Source organism: Choloepus didactylus, chromosome 11 (assembly GCF_015220235.1).
Source record: "Choloepus didactylus isolate mChoDid1 chromosome 11, mChoDid1.pri, whole genome shotgun sequence".
Lineage (NCBI taxonomy): Eukaryota > Metazoa > Chordata > Mammalia > Pilosa > Megalonychidae > Choloepus > Choloepus didactylus.
Genome location: NC_051317.1, coordinates 75,774,553 through 75,783,559, shown reverse-complemented (window position 1 = coordinate 75,783,559; position 9,007 = coordinate 75,774,553). Strand labels below are relative to the sequence as shown.

At 38.2% G+C, this 9,007-nt stretch overlaps 1 pseudogene; it reads right to left on the bottom strand.

Moving 5' to 3' along the window:
- Positions 1–6,532: 6,532 nt before the first annotated feature.
- Positions 6,533–7,863, bottom strand: LOC119506056 (annotated as a pseudogene).
- Positions 7,864–9,007: the final 1,144 nt, after the last annotated feature.

Below are 9,007 nucleotides of genomic sequence, written 5' to 3'. Positions count from 1 at the left end.
TGAATAAATTCCCATTGTTTAACCTGATCCACTTCACGGTATTTGCTTGAGCATCCTGGGAAACTAAAACAGATATTAGTACCAGGGGTGCTGCTATCAGAAATGCCAAAAATGTGGAAATGGCTTTGGAATTGGGTGGTAGATAAAGGCTGGAATAATTATGAGGCCCTTGATAGAAAAGGTCTAGATTGCTTTGAAGAAACTGTTGGTAGAAATATGGATGCAAAAAGTATTTCTGATGAGGCCTTAGAAGGTGCACTGATTTGAATGCATTATTTCCCCCCAAACACCATGTTCTTTGATGCAAACTTGTGGGGCAGATATACTAGTGTTGATTAGATTGGAATCCTTGGATTAGGTTGTTTCCATGGAGATGTGACCCACTCAACTGTGGGTACTATCTTTGAACAGATTATTTCCATGGAGGTGTGGCCCTGCCCATTCAGCGTGGGTCTTGATTTAATCACTGGAGTCCTGTAAAAGAGCAGCTGACAGTGACATTTTGGAGAGCAACTGAGAGACACATTTTGGAGACAGCCATTGAAAGCAGACTTATGCTAGCCAAGTTTGCTCTGGAGAAGCTAAGAGAAGACAAAACACCCCAAGAGCAACATTTTGAAGAACGCATAGGAGATGAGAGAGGAGGTGAAACAAAACCTGGGATCAGCAGATGCCAGCCATGTGCCTTCCCAGCTAACAGATGTTTTCTGGACACCATCGGCCTTCCCTCGGTGAAGGGATACTTGTGTTGATGCCTTAATTTGGACATTTTCATGGCCCTCAGACTGTATCTTTGTAACCAAATAAACCCCATTTATAAAAGCCAATCCATTTCTGGTATCTTGCTTAATGGCAGCATTAGCAAATGAGAACAGAAGGAAATGATGAACATTGTTATTGGAAACTGGGGGAAGGGCAATCCGTGTTTTGAAGTGGCAGAGAACTTGGCAAAATTGAGTTCTAATGTCAGATGGAGGGCAGAACTTCCAAGTGATGAACCTGGATAAAGCTGAGGAGATTTCCAAGCTAAGTGTGGAAAGTACAGCCTGTTCTCTCTTTGTAGCTTATAGTGAAATGTGAGAGGAAAGGGATGAGCCAAGAACTGAACTCCTGAGCATAAGTAAACCAGAAATTGATGGTTTGGAAAATTCTGAGCTTCTGGAAAGTGAGTCCCCAGAAAATAGTACTGTATATGCTATTCACTGAACATGGAACCAATCAGCCATTTCAGGGGAAGTCAAGATTGGAAATGCAGTTATTTAGGAAAGACCTATAGGAGGTTCTATTGTCTTAAGTTTTATACTCCTGTGAACTATAAGCAAGACCAACAAGCTTTTTGCGTAAGTCATATGAACAGAACAATTGCCAGCCAGGACTAAAAGGTACAGAGAAGGAATAAATTGAAGGAAGAATCACTTCGACAGTAGAACCATAGAAGTGGAAGTCTTGATGGAGGATTTCTCTGCAGGACAAGAGAGAGGGCCCACCCATGTATGTGGAGAAGGTGAGTCTGCCCCAGCTCTTGGAGAGGGCAGGCCTTCTGCCCTATTTTTCAGGAAGAGTGTTACTACCCCAAAGCTTGGAGATGGTGAGGCCTATGCCCCGGCACTCACAGAGAGCCCAGATGCCACTCCAGTTCTTGGAGAGGGTGGTACCTGTGCTCTGGGGATTGTGTTGAGTTAGGCCACCACACCAGTTCTTGGAGAAGGTGGGGCCTTCACCCCAGTGTTGAAGGAGAGCATGGCTGCTGTGCTAGCACTTGGCAGGGATGGAGCTGCTACTCCTTCAGGCCTGGATGACAAAATATCCATCCATGATGACTCTCAGACCTTGAAATCTAATGGAGTATGCCCTGGTAGGTTTTAGGATTGTTTGAGGCCTATGATCCCTGTTTTCCTTCCAATTTCTTCCTGCTGGGATGGAAATCTCTATCCTATCCTATCCCTCCATTGTACTTTTGAAGCAGATAACTTGATTTCTAGGTTTCACAGGTCCACAGAGGGAATTGTACCCCAGGACAGACTATACCCGTAACCAACTTTGATGAGACTTTGTACAAAGCATTTTTTTCTTAAAGGAGTTACGGCTTTTAGGATTTGGGGCTTGAATGTATATATTTTGCATATAGAAAGAACATGTCTTTTTGGGGTCCAGAATGTGGAGTGTGGTGGTTTGAAGCTGTATCCCAGAAAAACATGTTCTTAAATCTAGTGCCTTTGTGTGGGTGTGAACCCATTGATGAGATTACTTCAGTTAAGGTGTGGCTGACTTCAGTCAGCATAGGTCTTAATCCTATTACTGGAGTCCTTTTATAAGTGCGGTGAAATCCACATAGAAAGCCTCAGGGAGCAAGAAGCTGAACATCAACAGAACCTGGAAGAGAAAAGGAGAGACTAGGAGACAACATCATGTGACCAAGAATTACCAGCAGGCAGCCCCTGAATGCCACAGTCTTCAGGAAGAAAGCATTGCCTAGATGGCACCTTGATTTGGACATTTTCCCAATCTCAAACCATAAGCACACACATTCCCATTGTTTAACCTGACCTGTTTCATGGTGTTTGCTTGAGCAGCCTATGAAGCTAAAACAGAACCACTCATTTAAAAACATAAATACATTGATTGTATTTTTTTTTTTTTATTATTGGACTGGACAAAATTAATATGAGCTAACTTCCTGAGCAATGAACAGATTAGCAGTGCCCAGAGAATATACTCATTTTTACAGATCAGTTCAGTGCATCAGCATGGAAGTCTGGTCAGAAAAAATTAAAGAATGGTTGTCCAAATTAAAGAATGGTTTAGCAATGAAAGAGATTACAAAGAAGAACAAGTTACAAGTTGTTCAAAATCTAGCTTGGAAATGCTGATCATACACATTAATTCTATGTGGTCACTGATGAGCTCTTCTAGACAACTGGTAGGAAGAACCTAGCTCTGATAGATATTCTTGTGATGTGGCAATCACTTAAGAGATACATATCTATATCTGATCCCAAAGTAAAGGAACTTGTCTAGAGATAACTTTGAAGGACTGGGCTGGGGATTTGGAGAACTGATCTAATTTGTTGTTAACTACGGGCAGTATGATTTGGGGAAGGGCACTCTCATTCTTTCTGACTCAATTTTTTTTCTCCATAGGATGGGGACTTAAAACAATTTAATATATTATATTTGTAGCTAAAGCTTGCTTTGAATAAAGCATTCCTAAAAGTTTTTAAAAGTTAAAAGTTCTGTATTGACCCAAGACATTATTAATCAAGCAATCAACAATACTATTTGAGTTATTATTAGCATGCGTACTCTGGGTAACTAATAAGAAGAGTAAGAAATAATCCCTGTTCTCAAATAAGGAGACATAATAAAAACACAGAAACTTTAAAAGACAATATGGTTATGTAATAATGAAGTTAAAATTATATGAAAACAATAAGAAAAACAATTTCCAAGAAATGAAAGACTGTACGTGCAAGGTAATTATTATTGCAAATTTGTGAAGTAGTTAAGTATCGTTTACCCTTGTAACAGATGGTGGAGGAAAATTTACCACTGGAGCTGGCAAGATGGAAATCACTTTGGCCTTCTTCCTGAATCACATTTGTAAAGCTCTATGGGCTGATTTTAAACTGGGCTCTTATGTACTAAATATAAAAAATATATAAAGGAATATATAAAATACTCTCTCTCCCTGTTATGATTTATGACCTTCAAGTCTAATGTCTTAAAATTCTATTTTGAATATCAGATCCTCAGTAGTAACTCCGTCTCTCTCTTTGCTTTCTCCAGCCATCCTAATTTCACCACTTCTATCACATATGGACACCTTTGGCCGATTATATACATGGAAAGACTCTTAAGAAGAGAAATACATGATTTTTTTTCAAACTGTTATCTGTATTTCTATGTATCTATTATCTACCATCTATCATTTCTTTATATATGTGCCTATATTGTCTATTCATCTTTCTATCCTTATCTATCATTTGTTTACATAGTCATAATACTAAGCAATACCCTTCTGTTTGGACACATGTAAAAAGACATGTCTGGAATAATTTTCAACAAATAATACTTTTTTATGGGTGGTGGGATTTGGAGATATTTTGCTATATTCTTTGCAATTTTATGAATTGTTTGATTTTCTATTACCTAGAGTGTATAATTTTTTACAGGAAAATACAAATTTTTTCTTAAAAATGAACAAAAATAATGAAACCATTCTTTTTTTAGAAAACTCTTAAAACATTTCACATAACAGTTTTCTGTATTTTAGTTTTATATTTTTAAGATATGTTTATTCTAGCTAATTGAAAAAGTATACTTTCATGAAAGCAGGCCCTATAGTACCTTGTCTATTAATTCAAGATATTCTAGTCAAGATTTGGTTTGAAATTAGAAGAAAAGGAAAACATCTTCCACTATAATTGTACTATGTTAATAATACGTATCAGGATTGCTCTGTGGGGCAGGGAGTTCAAAGTGATGGTCAGTACTTCCTACAACTACTAAAGATTCAAGGGCATGGTCAGCTGAAAGCTCCATGCTATGTTTCAACTTTAAACCATGGCATGGTATAGTGATTTGGAGTCCAGAGTTTGAAATACAGAACCATAATTCAATCATGGACACTTGATTTCACCCTGCCAACTTTCTGTTTCTTCATTGGGAACATGGAATAATAGCAATAGAATCTGCCACATGGTGTCATAATGAGGATTAAATGAAATTATAGGTGCCATGTGTGTCCCAATACCTAGTACAGAACATTAATGACACTCAATATGTATTTTTATTTCAATCATTTTTTCCTAATCATATTTAATAGTTTACCCATTGAACTGCTTTTTTAGTGTATACATTGTATTTTCTTGGATTGCTGGAGAATATTCTCTTTCATAACACAAATTTTGACTGTGGTTTGCAGAGTTGCAACCAAAGCAAGTCAAAAAGAGCAATTTGGTAGAGGATAAGGTATTGTTTACACAGAATAAGAATAATTCGCAAGTCAGAGAGAGTTTAAAGAATTTTAAAAATTTGACCAAAAAGAAAAGTACATTTAGCATAAAGTGCAAATATTTTTCCTACTCCTTCTGTAGCTGCACTAAACAATACATTATGGAAAACTTTGGCCCCATCTCAAAGGCATGCATATATCCTGGTAAAACACACAAAATATTTAATCATTTCAATATAAATTTGTTAATAAACTAGTCAAAACAAGACTATGCATTCTCAAGATTGAAGTGCAGCAATAACATGGGCTTCTGCCAGAAAAAGTTGATAGCAATTAAGAAAATAAGCTCAAGTTTACTGTTTGATTCCCTTAAAGATTTTTTTTCTTTTTGACCTATCATAATGATCTCTGATGGGAAACAAGAGAAATATTTGTAAATCGATTCTTTGACTTTTGATTCATACAGTTCCGGATGCAATTTAGTATTCTTGTTCTTTTATTTGCTTTTTTTTAAATTTTTTTATTATGTTACCATATGTACATTCTAATATTTACCCTTTTAATCATATGCATTTCAGTGCTGTTAACTATGTTCACAGTGTTGTGCTACCATCTCTCTCATACCAAAGCCAGATAAAGATACCACAAGAAAACTATAGACCAATCTCTCTAGTGAATATAGATAGATGCAAAAATCCTTAACAAAAAATACTTGCAAACTAAATCCATCAGCATATTAAAAGAAATTTACACCATAATCAAGTGGGATTTATCCCTGGTATGCAACATTGGTTCAACATAAGAAAATCAATTAACGTAATATACCATATTAACACAAGGAAGGGAAAGTAACCACATGCTTATCTCGATTGATACAAAAAGGCATTTGACAAAATCAGCACCCCTTTTTTGTAAAAACAGAACACTATGAATAGAAGGAAACTTCCACAATATGATGAAGGGCATATATGAAAAACTCACAGCTAACCTCTTACTTAATGATGAAAGACTGAAAGTTTCTCTCTAAGAACAGGAACAAGACAAAGATGCCCACTGTCCACTGCTATTCAACATTGCACCAGAGGTGTTTGCCAGAGCAATTAGGCAAGAAAAAGAAACAAAAGGCATCCAAATTGGAAAAGAAGTAAAAGTTTTCCCTTTTTGCAGATGTCATGTTCCTTATCATGAAAAATCCCCAATAAAGCTCCTAGAGCTAATAAATGAATTTTGTGAATGTGTTAAGAACTATGTCTAGAGTCCTAAACCTAAAACCAAAGGACTACAGTTAATCTGAAGCCAGATTACATTTCCATTCCAATTTCACAATCCTATATTGCAGATGCATTTGCTATTCTAACCATGTAGAATAGGTGTAGAATCATGTATTCATGATTCTAATCAGTGTAGAATCATGTATTCATGAACCAGCTTAAATGCAACCTCTTCCGCTAAACAGGGGTTGAAAGCCACAGGAATGCAAAGACTCTGAGGTATTGAATTAGGTCCCAACTCAAGTCTTATAGAAATACTTTCACAAAGTCACACTCTTAACTTTCTGGCCCCTCTCAGCCATGGATTTCACACCAAGGAAGCCTGAGAGTTGACAATAACACCACAAGAAGGAGCATGAGGGGTACAGATGGTGAGACAGCCTGAATTCACGCTTTCATTTGTGATACAAAGAGAAGATATAGGCCTGAGAGCTCCTTTAAAGGTAGGATAAGAGAAATTGTAAAGGAGAGATCTCTCTGTCACATTGTAGAATTGTATTTGCCCATATTCATAGTCTAGGAAAACTCCAACTTTGTGCAATTGCTTTCTCAGGGAAACCCTTTTTAAAGGAGGAAAGACCCAGAAGGTAAAATCACTTCCCATAACAGATCCTGTGAGTACGAATTTATCTCCAAAAGCATTAGGTCTGTCACCCTTTTGGCTGGCAGAGTCTTTATAAATGCCCAACTGCCACTTAGTAGTCTTTTCTACATCTACCTCCCACTAATGCTTCCCTGAGGTGAAGCTCTCCACATCCAACACAATGGCACTGATTTCAAATCTCTTTGGGTTGTGAGGTACATCCTGGAGGGCATTTCCAAATCTCACATTTCTCAGGTCCTCAGATAAAATTAGAAAGGGATGAGCTGTTTCAGGATCCAAAGTTACATGTCTTTGGAATACTCTTAGCATTTCACTCATTCCTGATATTTGGCAGAAACAGGTTTGTGATATGGGCAGGCTCCAGACACTGAAGCAGTAGTGACTCATTCCTTTCCAAAGAATATCTTGCATTCTGGAGCAGTGCTAAGGCATATTGCCCACCCTTCTTCTCTAGCTCCGTGGTGATCCTTTGGAGGCTGCAGATTTGTTCAGAGACGCTGACTTCATTCTCCTTCAGTTTATTCATGTTTTCTCTTCCCAAATTGTTTAGTCTCTGTAGTGTCTCCTGGAACACCTCCTCTAGCTCTCTGGAAAACATGGTCAGTTGATTCAGACTGGCTTCTCTCATATCCAGGTTGAAGACACATCCCTGCCGTCTCAAGAGGTGCATCTCATTCTCTTCATTCAACAACTGGAATCTTATCCTATATTCAGATGCGATCATCTCTTTAAAATTCTACTCCTCTCCCTGAATTATCACCATTCTTTCTTGCTCATCAGCCAATATCTTTTTTAGCTACTTCAAGTTTCTCCTTCAATGTGTTCAGTATTTCCTGGAATAACTTCTTGTAATTCACAACAGCCTCTTCTACTCCATACATCATGTGATTCTTGTGTTCTTGGGACAGGAAACACTTGTCACAAAGTGTACTTTGGTCATCACCACAGAATAGCTGTGGTGGTTCCAGGTGTTTCACACAGTAGTAATCTTCTGGGATTTTTCGCTGTAGATGGGGGCTGAGCCTTTTGGACATCCTGGCTTGTGTTGCTAGTTGAAGATAGAACTGTTTCTTCTTTCTTTGTAATCCTGCGTTATTTCCTTTAGGGAACGATGGACACTGGAGGGCTTTTATCTGTTCAGTTGTTTCCTTAGCCTTTCTCCTCTCTCGCTCTCTCCATCAGGTAGGCAACTGTAATGGGTTTTAAATCTTATCCATTTATCTATTTACTTTTTTTTTTTTTTTTTTTTTTTTTTTATGTTGTACTTTCACATCCATTATCTTTTTTTTTTTTTTTTTTTTTTTTTAAATCATCATTTTATTGAGATATATTCACATACCACGCAGTCATACAAAACAAATTGTACTTTCGATTGTTTACAGTACCATTACATAGTTGTACATTCATCACCTAAATCAATCCCTGACACCTTCATTAGCACACACACAAAAATAACAAGAATAATAATTAGAGTGAAAAAGAGCAATTGAAGTAAAAAAGAACACTAGGTACCTTTGTCTGTTTGTTTGCTTCCCCTACTTTTCTACACATCGATCCATAAACTAGACAAAGTGGAGTTTGGTCCTTATGGCATTCCCAATCCCACTGTCACCCCTCATAAGCTACATTTTTATACAACTGTCTTCGAGATTCATGGGTTCTGGGTTGTAGTTTAATAGTTTCAGGTATCCACCACCAGCTACCCCAATTCTTTAGAACCTAAAAAAGGTTGTCTAAAGTGTGCGTAAGAGTGCCCACCAGAGTGATCTCTCGGCTCGTTTTGGAATCTCTCTGCCACTGAAGCTTATTTCATTTCCTTTCACATCCCCCTTTTGGTCAAGAAGATGTTCTCCATCCCACGATGCCGGGTCTACATTCCTCCCCGGGAGTCATATTCCACGTTGCCAGGGAGATTCACTTCCCTGGGTGTCTGATCCCACGTAGGGGGGAGGGCAGTGATTTCACCTTTCAAGTTGGCTTAGCCAGAGAGAGAGGGCCACATCTGAGCAACAAAGAGGCATTCAGGAGGAGACTCTTAGGCACAAATACAGGGAGGCCTAGCCTCTCCTTTGCAGCAACCGTCTTCCCAAGGGTAAAACTTATGGTAGAGGGCTCAACCCATCAAACCACCAGTCCCCTATGTCTGTGGTCATGTTAGCAACCATGGAGGTGGGGTAG